This window comes from Rhipicephalus sanguineus, chromosome 10, assembly GCF_013339695.2.
Source record: "Rhipicephalus sanguineus isolate Rsan-2018 chromosome 10, BIME_Rsan_1.4, whole genome shotgun sequence".
In the NCBI taxonomy this organism is placed as follows: domain Eukaryota; kingdom Metazoa; phylum Arthropoda; class Arachnida; order Ixodida; family Ixodidae; genus Rhipicephalus; species Rhipicephalus sanguineus.
This window is the reverse complement of record NC_051185.1, coordinates 16,504,677-16,522,655: the sequence shown is the minus strand read 5'-3', so window position 1 is coordinate 16,522,655 and position 17,979 is coordinate 16,504,677.

The following is a 17,979-nucleotide window of genomic DNA, read 5'->3' as shown; positions in this document are numbered from 1 at the left end:
ACTTCATGTAAGTTGTAGTTGCCGTTTTCGGTTGTACTTATGAGGTGGTAGTTGTTATTGCAGACGTATTTTATACCTCTATTTTGATTGGTGTATCACATGTACTTTCCTTCCAAACGATGATACTCTGTTTTGTGCGGTATACGGTCACCTGTACATTTCATTTTGTTCCTTCACACTATCTGCATTTCCTGCGTTGTGTTTTTCCAGATGTGTCGCTCAGCCCTCCCCAAAAGTATTCAGAGTGACAGTATTTTTAAATAAATAAATAAATAAATAAATAAATAAATAAATAAATAAATAAATAAATAAATGTGAGGCCGCAGCATTGGTGTTCGCAACAGACGTACTGTCGAGCTCGATATGAAGGTTATCACACGAGCTTCGACCGGCCTAGCGTCCCAGGGGCCTAGCGGCACGTTTCGCAACAGTGAAAATCAAGATTGCGCATTCTTTTCGCCCTCGTTGGCTGTTTCGTGCTACAACATTCTCCCCTATCTCTTTTAAACTGTCCATTCGTTGCGATCGAGCGTGTACTTTGTTGGCTCTTATCTCCGCGGACGATGACAGAATTGCTGGGAAAGACCTAGTAAAGCTGGTGCTTGGCACTGCTTCGTTTGAACGGCTTGCCGAGTCGAACGAAATATATAGCGTTGTAATAAAAAAGGAAAATGTGCCTTCTTCAGACACACCCTTTTTCCGTTTCAAAGTCGTCCAGTTCCAGAAACAGCAAAACAAGCTAGTGAAGCTACCATGATACCTCCCTCTACTCGAAACAGTATTCTGGGCCGTGGCGCTGTTGTAGTTCTTGGTCGACGCTCGCGCGATAACCTTCAAATCGCGCTCGACTGTACATACAACGCACCAGTGACGTGCAGACATCGACTCTGATGTACGTCAGCCACGATGCGACTAGAAGAATAAAAAAAGCGCGCACCTACACACACGGTAATCAAGAAACGCTTTATATATAATGATATTCGCTTGACGTCGCGTACACCATCTCGTAGTCTCGTATTCGCACCTTCCTCTATGTCCATGAAGTTAAGCATGCAGAACTTGACGACGATGCTCTTCAACGTGCGGGCTCCAAAACAGTACGGCTTCCTGGAATAACCTCCGTACGTGTACCATGCTATCGAAAGATCAACGCGTTCGTCATGTACGCTTTTCGCGCATAAGGATCTCGCAGTTTTTCTCTCGGTGATGTCTCGTTTACATCGCTGACAATGAGCTTCAGAGGCCAGCGACTGTCGTAAGAAGCAAGTAAGTGTACACGTACGCATTGGCGTCATCGCATGTTTTTCGCGTCATTCAATTCTACCAACCGGAACCAAACGCTCGCCAGCTGCTCCGTGCGTATGTACGTATTGTTCTCGGCGCCAAGTCTTGTTTAAGCTAGCGTGACCACCTTCCTATTAACAAAATGCGGGGCACGCTGACCAGGAGTGGGGGAGGGGAGGGGGGGGGGGAGGGTACAGCAACTTATTATTCAACCTGTGGCGAGAAATTTTCTCTTGCAATAACCATCAAAAAGGCAAATGGCAACTGATACAAGTGCAAGTCCAAATACAAGTCTGTGTAAACAAAAACGTTCATACATTCTATACATTACTGTAGTATGCTCGCACACAAAACGATGTTATTAATATCTACATAAAAATTCGGCAGCTAAAGAAATAGTCACTCGCAGGTCACGATATAGCTGTTTCCACGCGTTTAGCTCGAGAAGTACTCGACGCCCCTCGTTTATTTATTTTGAAGAACTGCCGACAATGTGGCTTGATCTGGTCGCACGAACTGGTAGAATTACTGCCAGGTTTTCTCATAGTTTGCCTTTACCTGAAGCATAAAGCCCTAACCGCACGTACGCATCCTCAAACGAACCACTTCTGGTGATGCATTCCATAGGTCGGCAAAAAGTGTGGAGCTCACTCAGACTCACTCATGAAATATATTTTGCCCTGAGAGCTCACTCGGACTCAGACTCACCAAATTTTTTCTCCACCGGACTCACTCGGACTCAGACTCACTGAAATGTTTCTCAGCCGGACTCACTCGGACTCAAACTCACCAAAATATTACTCACTCGAACTCACTCAGACTCAGACTCACGGCTCTATCTGAGTCTGAGTGAGTCTGAGTGAGTCGACTCATGAGTCGGTTAGCGTATAATTGGCTTTCTTGACCATGGTGTCAATGCTCTTTAACACCAATATCTGGCGTAATTGATGCTCTACTTGGCACCACCTTTTGACCTCGTACCTTCAAATATAAGTTATCAGTGGTTGCAATCCAGTAAGGACATCTTTTTTAAAGAGGTAACTCCCAGATATATTTTTATCAAGAATTTTCTGTGAAAGAGATTGCGGGGGAGGTGAACCTGCTCCCCCCCCCCCCTCCCAATACGTAAGTCACGCCTTTGATTGATAAATATAGAGCTGGTGTATCAACGCTAGTGCTTTGAAGTATGTGTGAGTCGGCGGGAGTATAAACGTGAGCCGACATAGGGCTGATAGTAATGGTGAAGTTGTGTAGAAATAACGATAGGTCGGCAAAACAGTGTGGTGCTCACTCAGACTCACTCATGAAATATATTTTGCCCTGAGAGCTCACTCGGACTCAGACTCACCAAATTTTTTCTCCACCGGACTCACTCGGACTCAGACTCACGGAAATTTTTCTCAGCCGGACTCACTCGGACTCAAACTCACCAAAATATTTCTCACTCGAACTCACTCAGACTCAGACTCATGGCTCGATCTGAGTCTGAGTGAGTCTGAGTGAGTCGACTCATGAGTGAGTTTGCCGACCTATGATGCATTCATTGTGAAAAAGGCTTCCGTGCAGGAAGCCTAAACGTCATAAACGTTTTGTTTGGGCTGGGGGGCGTCTCTCTTTTGTTTCGAAGGGTGAAGGGAGAGGAATGGCAAGTGACAAGAAGCTACGTCCTTTCGTCAGCGCGCGTCATGACCTTTAGTACTTAATTTTTTTTTTTTTTTTGAACGCGTCGCTTACTTTCAGTCGGATCGCCAGCGTGCTGGTGTGGTTCTTTACTCTGTGTATTTCTTGCACTATACAGGGTGCAGCGTGGTGTTATCGGGCCCCGTTCACATAGCCTTCTCAGTTGCTAGCCTGGCTTCGGTCCTCGATGGATGCCTCAACCGAACCGCTAGGAAACGAACTTCTGTGCGCGTAACATTGGTCGTTTCAAACTACCCTAGTACAGTTGCGAAGTGCCCACTACGCCATAAATCTTCCTTTTGAGGGTATACCCGGCGCGCCACACCCTGGCTGTGCCTCTGGTCATTAGAAGCGTGGAGGATTGGTCTCGTTGGTTTCTGATAGCGCCAAGTGGTCCTCAATGTGTGATAGTACTATGACAGTACCAAGTGTTGATGGCAATCTCAGAGGATGCTTTGCGGCGTGAATGCAGACGGGCTACAACACTTTGCACCCTGGTGATAAGTCCTGGGGATAAGTGAAGGTGATGAGTCCCTTATTTCGTACATAAAAAAATAATAAAAAAAAATTAAGCAGCTGCCGAAGGGCGTTTACGTGAAGTGTGTGTATTACACGGTATAAGACAAATGCGCCGTTTCACAGCAGGATTACAGTCCGGAAGACTCAAACACGAAAGAAAAAAAAAAAAAAAACGCCAGGCCTGCGCTGAAACCGCAGCACAGTCACAGCGAAAGCTGGAAGAGTGGCGTTTCTAGAGCCGTTGTAAGATCTCTTGAGGCTACAATACAAGAACACTAGAAACGTGCCCACGACGCCATAAATCACAATTTTTGTGAAGTTGGGAAGCACCTACTAAGCCATTATTCGTCATTCTGCGGAGAAGCGAGGCACCAGTTACACGTCTGTAATGCATTATGTGCACTTTGTTGACGCGAAGACAGATGACGATGAAGAATTATGGCTCAGCCCTTTGTACTGGGTTGGAAGCTTTAAACGGCCCACCATTTATGTAATTTGCATTGGGTGACGCCCGGTCGCTATTTCTTTCTCCCGTCATGCTGTATAACATACGTTGACGTGGGAGAGAGACGAGGGGGGGGGGGGGGGGAGAACATACTGAGACCCCAAGCAAACGGATCATGCGCTTATGGGCTTCCTTGGCAACCAAGCTCTATGTTGGCAACCAATACAAGTGCACTTGCGAGGAACCCACTACGCTCTAAATCATTGTAATTTTACTGAGACCCCGAGGAAATGGATCATGCGCTTATGGCATCCCTTGGCAACCAATACAAGTGCACTTGCGAGGAACCCACTACGCTATAAATCATTGTAATTTTTGAGAAGTAGGGCAGCAGGCACTGTGCCATTTTTCGTCATTCTACGGAGAGCCGTGGTACCTGCTAAATGCATGTAAGGCATTATGCGCACTTTGTTGAAGCTGCGCCTGATGAAGACGAAGAATTATGGCAGAGCCCTTTGTAATGGGTTGGAAGCATTCAACAACGTACTCGTTGCGCAATTCGCATTGTGTGACGCCTGGTTACAGAATTCGCGTTGTGCGACGCTTGGTGCTTATTTTACTCTTCTACCACGCTATATATATATATATATATATATATATATATATATATATATATATATATATATATATATATATATAAGCCTGTATAGGACCTTTTAGCAAGGCAGTTTCAAGCACCGGCATGGCTCAGAGGTTGAATACTGGACTCTCACGCAGAGGACCCAGGTTCGAACCTCGTTCCATCCTGGAATTTTTTTCTTATTTAGTTTTCTTTTCTTATTTCGAGCGATACTGGTTACGGTGAGTGAGTGAACGGACACCGGCGGCGGCGGCGGACAACTACGGCGCCAAAAACGGGCTCATAAAATCTCATATGATCTCATAACATCTCATGATCTCATAACATCTCATGATCTCATAACAGCTTTCGCTGTAAAAACTTGGAGGACTCTTGAGCTTCGCCTTCAAGAGTAGAACGCGACGGCGTAGTCGCGGGCCCCGTGCGCGTCGCCTTCTCAAGTGCTAGCCTCGTTTCAGTTCTCGGTGCATGCCTCAACCGTGCTGCAACGTCTGTGCGCAAAAAATTGGCCGTTTCAAACTATCCTATAATGCATACCGCAAGTACAGCTGCGCAGTGCCCATTACGCCATAATTATTCCTTTTGCGAGTCAGCGAAGGGCCCATTACGTGTCCGTGAGACAGTAGGCGAACCTACGCAGCCGCTCACTTTGTTGATACTTTTGCTGATGATAATTAAATATATTTGAAAGCTCTGTAATGGGTGAACCTTTAAAACACCGCTCGTTGCGCAATTCACACGTTTTGACGCCCGGCGCAATTCTACGCTTCTGCCACGCAATATTACAAGCGTTAAGGGGACTCCATCCACTACATGATATTGTGTTTTTTTTTTTCGAAGCAGTTTCAAGCAATACCTGCTTGTCAAACAACACCTGCTTGTCACGCAGACGGCCTGGGTTCGATAATCACTCGAACCGAATACTTTTTTTATTATTTATTTTATTTGCATCTTCCTCGACTTTTCTGTCACGGACAAGATGATGATTTTTCGCTCACAACCAATGACGCCGACACCGGTTTTTTTGCGAAACGAACTCATTAACGCTGTCGCGTTAATAATATTGGGAGTTTTACGTGCCAAAACCACGAAATGAGGTATACCGTAGTGGGGGTCTCCGGAAAATGTTTACCATCTGGTGTACTTCAACGTGCACCGACATCACACAGTACTCGGGCCTCTAGCATGTTAGTATTTTTTTACAGGAAACTGTTGATGTATTCCAGATACTTTACACCACCCCCCCCATTTAAAGAAAAAAAAATGGGGGGGGGGGGCACTGTTTGACGAGAGCTGCAAGAATAATGTCGCTCAGTGTATAAGACAACCCATGGTTACACCAATCATAAGAAATCATTTTTTTTTTCAATAATAATGCTATGAAGAATAGTGCACGAAAGTTCAGCTATACAATACAATCACTATATATTAAGAAAATACTGTGAAAATATATATATGGCGGTATGCAGTTATACAAATCATAAGAAAGAACGAAAAACGTTGTTGAAGATTGGAATGTGTACGCAGTTGCATACTAACCTGCAAGGAAATCATTGTATTCAAACGAAACGATGGGGAAATGCTGCAAGTTATAAGTAGACGCCTCAAAAATACGTGGGACCAAGCAAATGCTTCAAATATATAGCTCATATACGCAGTATATACACGGTGCAAGTACTGCCTCGCTATATCGAGCGATGTTTGCGGCGAAGGCAGCGCATGGCAACTTGCGTCATTCTGTCACATAGTCTACGAGTACCCGGACTTGCACAATCACGCGCGTTGTAGTCGCATGTGTGCGCTTGCTCGTTCCTATCACTCGAGTAAAAAAATAAACAAAACAAAAAAAGGAGCAGACGTATGTGCTTATGACGTGCCTGCGACAGATGTCAGGTTGTTTTTGTTCGCCCTTTAGGCTTTGTCCCGTTTGTAAGAACGTTTTCAAGTCCAGTCACATATTTCAAAGAGGAATGTCGCTTACGAAGTGTCATATGGAGTCCTCGAGGCCCGTTCGAGTTAATCGCTCGCTGGCACTGAATATGACACCTTAACTATGACACTATATATAAAAAAACACACTATGACACAACACGATGTTCGAACCCCCACACCCACCGCTGCCGATGCGCCCCCCCCCCCACCCCCCCTCCACACACACTCATCTCCCCCCTGCAAGAAGTTCTACGGATGCTCTTGCCGACAGCAGTTTTTTTGTTTCCCACAATAATTTACACGCTCGATCCTTATCGAAGCATTGCGCAAGGGGGGTGTTGCATGGTTTAATATCACATATGGTGTCAAATACAGAAAAAAAGGGAATGTATGCTATACATTATAGAAAGCGCAGTGTGATATTGTGATGCATTCGCAATATTTATTTATGACACCATGTAGTGGAAAATTCTTCGCATAAATCTATTCGAACTTATGTAACGTCTGCCTTATATTAATCGTGCGGCCTTTCTAGCAGACGAACTTGCCCACGGCACTCTATCCACTAAATGCATTGATACAACTCACTCCTCATGGGTCCCTGTTAAAAAAAAAAAAAAAAAGAGAACGGGCTGGGGCGCGCACGGTAACCTCCCGCGGTCCCTATATATAGAGCGAAAAATTTACATTCGAAAAGTTTACAAACATACGGAGCGGTACGTAATTCTAGGAAAGGACAAGACTGCAGAGTTGGCCATGGAACAAACAAGTATTGCTGATATTCTAGGTACCCTAATTGACTCCAGTAAAATAGCTATGACGCTAAAAAGCCGGGGACAAAGTCAAGACACGAAATCGTCCCCGTCTTTTCAGCGCCATGTTTTCCTCGACTAGGGAACCAATTATAGCTCAGCAAAAAACCTCGTTTCAATTGACATTAAGCGAAAGAAAGGGACCTTGGCCAGTCACGTAATGTGTAGGACCAGTGCCGTAGCCAGGGTTCGAAGCACTCTGCCACCTCCAGTTTTTTTCAATTTGTATTTGAAATATACTCGCGCACATACAAACACGCGCGAACGCACCTAAAGGAATGTCGGACCTCCCCCCCCCCCTCCTTCCTCTAGAAAATTTCTATAGAAAATCTGTAGAAAAGAAAACCACACCGGTGACCGGTTGTCTGTTCTATAGAACAGACTACCGGTGTGGTGAGCTGCAGCTACGTAATGGTCTGTTTGTTATCAAGGCATGGGAAACGCAACCGCGGACGCGGCGTACTTGAGTGACGAATTTTATATATATATATATATATATATATATATATATATATATATATATATATATATATATATATATATATATATATATATACGCATGCAAAATTGAAAGTCTCAGGCGTGGGGGGGGGGGGGATGACCTTTTCAATCCATCCACCTACCCCCCTCCCCCGAGATAAGCCAATGCTACCGACGTTAGCTTTATCGCAGGAATTCGACAGGGCATCTTCAGCAACTTTGTGCAGGAAAAGAAGTGAAGACCGCTGAATGACGAATGAATGAATGAATGAATATGGGAACTAGGAGTATCTCTACGGCTTTTTTCTCACCCTCCTCAATTGCTCAAGCGATTGATTAATTGATTAATTGATTGATTGATTGATTGATTGATTGATTGATTGATTGATTGATTGATTGATTGATTCATTGATTCATTGATCATTCATTCATTCATTCATTCATTCATTCATCGAAATGGCGGGGTTGCCGTGAATGAAACCAACAGCTTGGTGAATTCACGAACGTGATCGATATTGGCTCGGCGCAAATGAAATTTCCCATAATTGAAACAATCAACAAAAGAGTAGAAAGATCGACCAGCCACCATTCTGGGTAAAGTCGTGAGAACATGCTCTTTTGTCAAGGACAAATCGATAATTCCGCAGTGAGCGCTCTTCACAAAACAACGAACCATCGCGACAGAGGCAAAGTGGTGCTGTCATCTGTACGAAGTTTGCAAACCATAAGAGCCTCCGAGAGAAGCAAAGCAATTTTTTTTTTTTGCGGATCTCAAAGGCTGTTGGCAGGTTTGCCGTTTAGAAGATAGGTGGCATCGCAGTAGATCAGTTTTTTTTTGTCATTTTATTTTTCCTTTCTCCCTCTTTCTTTAGTTCAATAAGATACCGATGAAGGATGACACCCCACTTAGCGGCTGTACCGCAACAGTATCTGAGCATCTGGAGCTTCTACCGCGCAAAAGACACATTTTCTGTCAGCTGGGAATGCGAATGCGGTTCTTGCACGAATAGCATCCGCTGCTTGTTGTCGTCGTTCTGTGCGTGCGTGTGTGTGTGCGCGCGCGCGCGCGCGTTTGTGTGTGTGTGTGTGTGTGCGTGCGCGTGTGTGTGTGTGCGCGCGTGCGTGTGTGTGTGTGTGTCCAACCACTATTTTGTTGGGGCTGACCAAGGCACCGTAAGTAAGGCGGTTAGTAGTGCATCTGTTTAACTGGCTGCTTAGACAATAAGTTCTGTGGCAACTCATTGGAGCCGATCATTTTTCAAGCTTTCCTCTTATCATTTACAGTACAGTGTACAGCCAGTCAAGCTGGCCAGGGGCCCAGCCAGAAATTTTTTCTGGGAGGGGGGGGGGGGTTGATTTACTCCTTTATGTAACTTCCTGCGTGCGTTTGTATTTGCGCGCTTAATATACACACAAAACGTAATATTACCGCGGTGGGGGCGTCGAACCCCCCAAACCACCCCCTGACTAGGCCACTGAGTTTGGTTAATTACAAGCTGCTTCGACCCCTGCCTACGTGTTTTCATTTTACATGTACATTTGTGTCTTGACATTTTACGAAACTTGCAATTATGTAGTTTCGCGCGTTTGCCTGGTTTAGCTTTTTTTTTTTCGTTTAAACAAAAGGCGCGCCCCTTACAACGACATAGCTACGACAAAAGCGAGAGCAAGACGTACGAAATCAAGAGAGAATAAAACGCTTATTTGATATTCTTGAGAAAGAGTCAGTTTAGAAAACGTGTCGCCCTCTTACGACACGGGAACTAACAGCATGCTAGCCTCTGAGATCCCAGTGTAACTTTAGAGGTGAGGCTTGCGCGCAGGCGCGATTTTAGCAATAGTAGATTGTAGTTCTCAATAATCTCGTGCTCAGCTCCGTAAGGTCACAGCTGTGCGCACATTTCCATATTCTGAGGCAGGGCTCAAAGTTCATTTGTTTGTCGGGTATAACGGTTCGGTTCTTTGATTGAAGTTGCCAACAATATCGAGGCGTTTCGGTTTCGCTTTCGTCGCTTCAGGCAAAGTGCAATTCTTGTCAGGCAGATGGCGCCACCACTCAAAGCCCCCTTTTTTACACTTTAATTGGCGGAAGTTTGAAACGTTGCAGGCCTTACTCCGAGAAAGGGCTTTTTTTTTTTTTTTTTCAGTCATAGGGCGATAAAAGAGTTTCCAGGATTGTTTATTTTGTGTGATCCCACAGGTCCCTCATAAACCAACGGGATTATGACTGTAATGTGTGTTCTCTGGCAGCCTCATATGGATGGACGCGAAATCCTTGAGGGCCGTGCACTTAGGTTTCGGTCCCCGTTAACACTACGGCGTCCCTCATAATCATATAGTGGTTTTGGGAATTGAAACCCCGACAGTTATTATTATTATTATTATTATTATTATTATTATTATTATTATTATTATTATTATTATTATTATTATTATTATTATTATTATTACAGTGTGTGTTTGAATGTGGCATTCTCATATTGTCGTTTCTAAATAATGTTTATGTACAGCGAAGCATAACATATACTGGTTTGAAAGTGTGGAATAACAAATTTTCAACTTTTTCATGGGATAAAAATCACAGCATATCCACGGAGTGAATGATGATGAGTGGGCGAAGCTGCGGAGGTTCATCGGTAAACCGTGAATCTCCCGTGAATTCTGCCCAGTACATCATCACCGACGTGAGATTGGGCGCGTTTATACTAAAGGTTCGAGGAGTTATGACGACTTGCAGCTCACTTTAATTTTACATGTACGCTGTGAATTTTCATCGTTTAGAAAGCCATTGCTTTAGAAAACATCTGGCGTCTTTCGTTAAGCAGCTGGCGTCTTTTCGTTTTGCTTTAGAAACATCTGGCGTTCTTTCGTTTTGCTTTTACAAAACATCTGGCGTCTTTCGTTGGTTTATTTCATCAATCAACGGCGTTTTGAACAAAACTTTTATTGTTTAATCACGCACAGGAGAAACCTCACCAGGCACTACCTTGGAGGTAAACAATGGCTGCTAATGGCAATGAGAGACAGAAGAAGTCGGCTTTTAGCTAACACTTACACTTCTACTTCTACTGACGTTTTCTACTGGAACATGCCAATGGCTGCTAATGGGGAATGAGAGACAGAAGAATTCGGCGTTTAGTTAACGCGCACGCTGCGAATTTTTTATTGTTCAACAACGCACAGGAAAAATCTCCCACCGGCACCACCTTGGAGGTCAAGATCTGGTACTAGCGTTACGACTGGTTGCGCACTACTACGACTACGAGGGACGAGCGGGTGCCGCCTTAAGGAGCTTCGCCCCTAAAACAATACACGTACAAAATTGTTTAAGTTTTACTCCAATAGCGTTTGAACACCATGTATAATATTCTAATCTATTTTTCTTGGTTCGTGAGATGTGCTTTGTATTTTATGCACTTTAGGTTTGTATTCTACTATACACACATGTGAACTTTCATATTTGTATATATATTTTCACAAGGTGTCTACATGGTGTAAAGGCTGTGTACTCATGTCAAAAAGAACCATTTGTAAGTTACCTACTGTTCGCAAGTTACTGTAAAGTGCTACAGTTACATTACTTAAGAATTGTTCTTTTTTCATTCTTTTTAAAGAATGTTGCACTTTTCGTTCTGAGTTACTCTGTTATCTATTGGGTGTTTGTACATAACTAGCCAGGACAAAGTATTACGCTTTTGGTTGTGTATGTATACATGCACTACGCAATAAATGCAACATGAACCTGGACAAGCCGAAATAAGTCGTAGGACAAGTAGCCGGCGATCGGTTAGAGCGACGGAAAGACTTCCAAGGTATGAGAAGCGCAGCGTAGGACAGCAGAAGGTTAGTTTGGGTGATGAAATCCTAAAGCAAAAGAAAACGTATGGCAGCTGCACTACTGTGGAACCTGAGGAAGCGCGTCGCACGGGCTACCAAGCGATTCCCGTTCGTAGAGTTCCCACTGCTCCGTTTACCAAAGCGTCGATGACGCCAATGTTTGAAGTAAGCATATAGGGCTGGTTGTTGTGGGGGGGCTAGCCTTGTTGTGGCCTGTATTGAGCGCTTTACTGTGAGCGTGATCACGCCACGTGACATGGATGGACGACAAACCGGTCCCTAAAGTGCTCCGCCCTTAAAACAAAAAATAGCAGACAGAAGTGGAATTAGCTCTCGCAAGATGGTCAATCGGATATCATTGAGAGAAGCCTTCGTCCAGCTGTGGACACAAAATCAGGCTGCTGTTGACAATGATTATGAGGCGTTCATGCGTGCATGGACGCCGCAACGCAGATGGCGGACACAGACGCACTACAACTGCTGTTTATTTGTTCTCTATATTCGCCGTCCTTATCGTGCGTGAACACATCTGCATCAGCTATGGATTGCATTGCACTTAACTTGCCCAAATGAGCCTTTTGCTCATGATCAGACCGCGGTTTTGGCACATAAAACCCCGAAATTTATTCTCCTGACTAGACGAACATCAATGTAAAGGTAGACGGTCCTCACGCAAAGAGAGAGAGAGAGAGAGAGAACACTCTTTATCGAAAGGCGGATCATTTAGCCGGCGTACAAAAATTGCTGAATTGCTATTGTACGTGGAAAGGGGGAGTTGGGAGAGAAAAACAGATGAGAGAGGCGCGAAACAATAAAGTAAGAATAAAACAATAAATATAAAATATATATATATATATATCAGAGGCTGAGTTTTCTGGCTCGTTTTGTGGCTCCCGGCCGGGTACGTGCGCTGGTAGAGTCCTTCATCGCGGGCACCGTCCTACAATGACGCGACAAATATCGCTGCATGAAAGGCGATGATGGTTACAAGCAAGGTACGACTGACGTTTGTCGAGTTGACCGATACTACGCAAATATATAAATAGAAATTGCATAGCGCGCCTTAGTTGCGTGAGGCAGGCTAAAGGTCTAAAAGAACAGTCTAACGTTAAAGGTCCCTTTCGCATCCATCCGCTGCGCATTCGAATTATTCTCATGCATAAATCCGAGCAGGTTTTACCGTCTCCAAGGACACGCAAACTCTCCGAAGCACCCATGCACAGTCTCAAGTACGCACGCACGCACATACCCAGTTACACCCACCGACGCACACGCATTCTTCTTAAGCGACTCTTCTTTCCTTTTTTATCGCCATGATGCGGCGTAGATACGCAGCTGGGGGCACCTGGCGCCGAATAACACGTACACCGTTTTATTTTTCCCACGTCCAGTTGAGTGGCCGCGAAATCATTAGGGCCGCGCACAGTGGCTCTTGGGATGAGGTGCGCATGCGTGGGTCCCTGGGCAGTAGCTGCAGCGCGACGCCGCAGCCAGTGCCTGGTGGGCATCCGCAAAAGCGAACTGTGCGCACTTGCGCACACACGGAGGTACTGAGGTTGAATAAATAGAGAGAGAGAGAGATATAGCGAGAGAGAGAAAGAAGTTGGGTTTAGAGAGGGAGAGATACAGGTGAGATCAAATGCGCCCTGGTCTGACAAAGATGTAGGGAGCCAAGCACAGTTGTGAGAAGGTATATCGTCTTGGGCGCATGGAGTGCCAAAGGTAGAATCAGGAGACCTGAGTGGGAAAGAAAGAAAGAAGGAAAGAAAGAAAGCAAGAAAGTAAGAAAAAGAAAGAAAGAAAGAAAGAGAGAAAGAAAGACTTCAAAAGCAAATCTGCAGAGGATTATAGCTAAGAAATAAGCGAAGACTTGGAAGAAAAAGACAAATCTCTCGTTCCGATGTAAGGCCCAATGCGAAATGCAGCGGCATCCAGGAGGGAAAGAAGAAGAAGAGTGGGAGGGGCCAGAAGGAAGGGTGCACCATCCACTTCTGCCACAACTATACTGCAGCCACGATGGGATGAGCTCCCGAAAAGCAAAGCACCCACGTATGGGTCCGGGCTTGGTCGGCAGCGGAGGGGGGCACCCCGTTGTCTGCAACGACGACGTCCCCATCAGCGGTGAAGAAGGGGCGTCCGGCCCACCGCGTATCAACCGCGCGCGCGCAGCGTTTCGTAGTATCTCTGGCGCATACACTACTGCTCTTCTTCCTCGGTCGGCGCTCGTTGCGCGAAGCTAAGTGCCGGGTCGCTGTGGCGGCGTCGGCGGCGGGAGGGCGCGTAAACGACCGCAAGGGCCGATCGTCAGCTTCAAGAGGGGCGTAAAATGACGCAGCACAAATGGTTCCCTGCTTCCCCCTCCTCCTCCGCTCGCCTCGTTTGGACAGCGTGGTCCTCTCCCAAGTCTACGCGTCGCGCGGGCATTCGATGATGGCTTTCGCTCAGGTGCCGCGGTCCACAGGCCCGGTCTTTTTCTGCTCTGGCCTCGGCCGCATCGGTGCACGTTTTAGAGGAATCGATGTGGGGATGTGGATGCAGCGGCTTTTTTTAAGGCGAAAGCCTTAGATGCCTCATCATGTGCGAAAATTGACCGTGAACAGCGTCGTCGTCAACGCGAGTGATGCAAAAAAAAATCATTGTGATGGTATCACCATGTGGCGACATCAAGACGTCACAGGTGGCCAAACTTTTGACGGGATCGTGACGTCACTATGACATCACATGGCGTGACGTCACATGATTACGCCATCACATGACATCGTCGTTTGGTCAAAGGCGTGCCCATCCCGGAGGCAGTGTCTAACCAGGTGATGTGCACAAAACTTACGATGCCTCCGATCCTGGAGGCAGTGAAAAACCACGTTAGGTGCAGAGAGCTTTCGGAGGGGGGAGGGGTCGATTGAGTAGAAGAAGGAGATGGCTTTCGCATACGAGTTGTCTTAGGGGAATACATCAGGAACCCTGTGAGTTCTTGACATGGGCCTTGTCTGGGCGTTTCTTGCGGGAACCTGTCTGATTAATATAGTTCGAGCTTACTCAAGAAAACGTGTTGAGTTCTTGGATGTACTCATTGTGAACCGCCTGTTGGTATGTTCTAGTGGATGGATGGATAAGCGGTTCGACTGAAGATTGAATAAGCATGGTGACGATTACGATAGAAGGAAGGTTCGAAACACATAACAGGCGAGTCTACTGAAAGTCTTCCGGAGGCAGCTAAACAGCTGAACAAAAATGAGGAAATTATGTGGCGAAAATTGCAAACCGGTGTGTTTCCAAACCCTCACCTGTGCAGTAAATGGAACCCGGAAGTGTTTGATTCCCGATGTGCGCACTGTAATAGCCCTGCGGGTCTAGTGCACATGGTCTGGACCTGCCCTTGCTACAACGATCCAAGCAGAAACGTAGAATCTTGGGAGGCCTTATTACGCAGCCAAGATGCCAAAGAACAACGTAAAGTCATCGGTCTCGCCCTGACCTCCGCCGAGTCCCAAGGGATTCCGGCTGACGGCTAGGGGGATGAACGGGGGCAGAGGCCAAAGCCTCCTCCCCCGTCATTCTCGACGGGTGTAAATAAACGTTCTCTCTCTCTCTCTCTCTCTCCATCCGGCCAGAACCGCAATATTGAAAGGTCCTTGATGGCTCGAAAACTAGTTCTCTAGTCACGTCAAAGGCCCACTCCATCATGATTCTGCATTTGAATTCATCCACTATACATTATGACCTTATACCTATAGTCCACTGGAATCTGTGGTCCGTCTTGGAGTATTAGCCCTGGATAATGTGCCCGAGTTTCCACTCAACTGCGTACCGGGTTTCCCTGGGCCTGTTCGGACCCGGTCAAGAGCCCATTCTTGTGTCTATCCAGGGTACGGTTTGAGTTTATCAGACCCCACTTGAACTGCCAGCAGATTATATCCGAAGTCCATTCAGAATTTGAGTGACTCCATCTCGAGTTTGATAAGAACTCATTCTGCCCTGTAGGCTTCACCTGAATTCAGCCCGTGCATTCTAGCCCAAAGGTTCATTACTTCACCTTGAGTTTACCTGAATTCTTATCTCAGTGCACTCTTTATTGATCTTTTTTTTTTGTAGGTTCTAAACTGCGAGTTGAGAATCCTTGTAAGGTCATCCTGACTAATCTGTGATATACTGGAACGCATCCTGTGTGCGACCCGAGTTTGGCCGAGTTTTCCCTGCGGTCTCCACGTCAGTTTATCCTTAGTCCATCCTGTGTCGCAGCTTTATCCTTTATTAAATCTCAATATCTACTGAATTTGCCTCGATGGATCCTTGAACGCATATTTAGTTCCTCCTATATATGCTTTATCGAAATGCATCCTGTGCACAACCTGATTTAGTGGAGCGTGTTTGTGGCCTCCGCATGAATCTATCGACTGACGATCCTTAGTCGCAGCGCCAAGACTTCCTTGAGTTCACCGGAGTCCCTCTGAATCCACCGTGAGTTCCCGAGTTCACCGGAGTTTGAACGAAATGTCAGCTACGTTGCAATTTGAAAGAAGGCCTCTCATATATCTCATATACGGGTGATTTTTGAAGAGGATTTTGACGTCAGGTTTCGAGGGACATATCGATACTGGTCTTCGGAATCGCTGAAATCTGGACGCCGATTCTGAAATGCAGAGTTTTCGTGCAACGATTTTGTTTCAACGCATGGGGACCGCGTGGGGTGCCTCACGAAAAGAATGCTTGAGGCCTGTCCCGTCAGTGTAGCTTATTAACATACTTAATTGAAAGGGACGAAGGCAGGCCCATAGCCAGCCCCCCCCCCCCCCCCCGGAATTTTGGTGAAGTATATGTTTTTACCAAAAATAAATAATAAAAATAGCTGTTTTTCTCAAAAAGTGAAGGTTTTCAGCAAGTGCCCCCCCCCCCCCCCGAAAAAATTCCTGGCTACGGGCCTGGACGAAGGCGGTCATGTGCTGGCTGGGCGGCTAGCAAGGCGTCCATGAGCCGCGTGTTTGAGACCCCTGCTCTATGTCCCGAGTCCCTGTATGCGAGTAGTTCATCCCGAGCCTCAGCACTTCGCGTTAGTCCTACATTCAGATCCTGCACTATATCCCGAATATGTAAGATTCCTCACTCCGGCCGCACGTCGCCGGTTGTGGCAGGGGTGAGGGTGTGAGGGGGGCGGGGCGGAGTGCAGTTCCGTCCGCGCTTGCTTACCCACGGCGGCGGCGGCGGCGGCGGCGCCCGAGCAAAGAAATACTAGCGGCGTTAGCTGACGGCGGCGAGAGAGCCCTCTCCTTTCGCAAATCGCGGAAAAGTGGATTTTTACGGGTGCGCGCGCCTCCCTCCCGTCGCTTATGTATCCTTCCTTTCCTTCGGCGGCACATCGCCACCGCCGCGGATGTGAACGGCAGTCAACAACCGCCCGGACGGCTCCTGGCGATGAGCACTGCCGCCGGCGACAGTGCGTCTCTCGCTTGCCTTGCTATGCGTATGCTGTTTGTTCTGTAGTCGCGCGGCGCATTTGCGTGTTTACGCTCGAGCCGGTGACCGTGTCGACTCGCATACAGGCCGCACCGGTGAGGGTGAAAATGTCACACCGCCCGTTACGCATTCGCCTAAGACGACTCGAAGACGTAAGCCATCTTCTTTTTCTTCTGAGTCGATTGTATCGATAACTACCCCCCGCACGCACGCACACACACACGCACAAACAAACAAACAAACAAACCCGAAGGCTTTCCACGCCCAACGGGGTTTTGCAGTGCCTTGGGATCTGCCTACCTTTGACCAAGCGACAGTATCGTGTGATGACGTCATCATTTGACATCGTGGTGACGTCATGATGACGTCACCCCACCAACGAATCAATCTGAGAAATTCTAATCTTACGTGCACCTTCTCCAGAAGAATCGATATTTGGACGATTTGCTACCGGTTGAGCACCTTCATGGGGTTGCACAAAAGACGAAGACACAAGGCCAGAAGGAACACATGCAGGACAGCGCTGCCCTGTTTTCCTTTCTTCCTTGTGTCTTCGTTCTCTGCGCTACTCTTATCAAGGTGGTCACTTTCTCCGTCTTATCGTCAGTCTGGTAATGCGAGACTATAGCTCCTGATATTCTGTCTGCAATCACCTCAGAAACCAAGACCTTTGGTGAGTGGTTCTGATCCAAGAGCGAAGCACACACCATTAAAGACGTATTTTGCTGACATTAGGTCGTGGTATCAGTTCTGCTAAATGTCTTCGCCTATCTAAAGATCTAAAGCCTTCTGCTTGTATTCCGGGTTCAGGCACAAAAGTGAAGTAATAATATCCCGAGTTCCGGCACCAAATGTAGCATCCGGTACATTATAAACAACAGGAAGACTCGCGTGTTCAA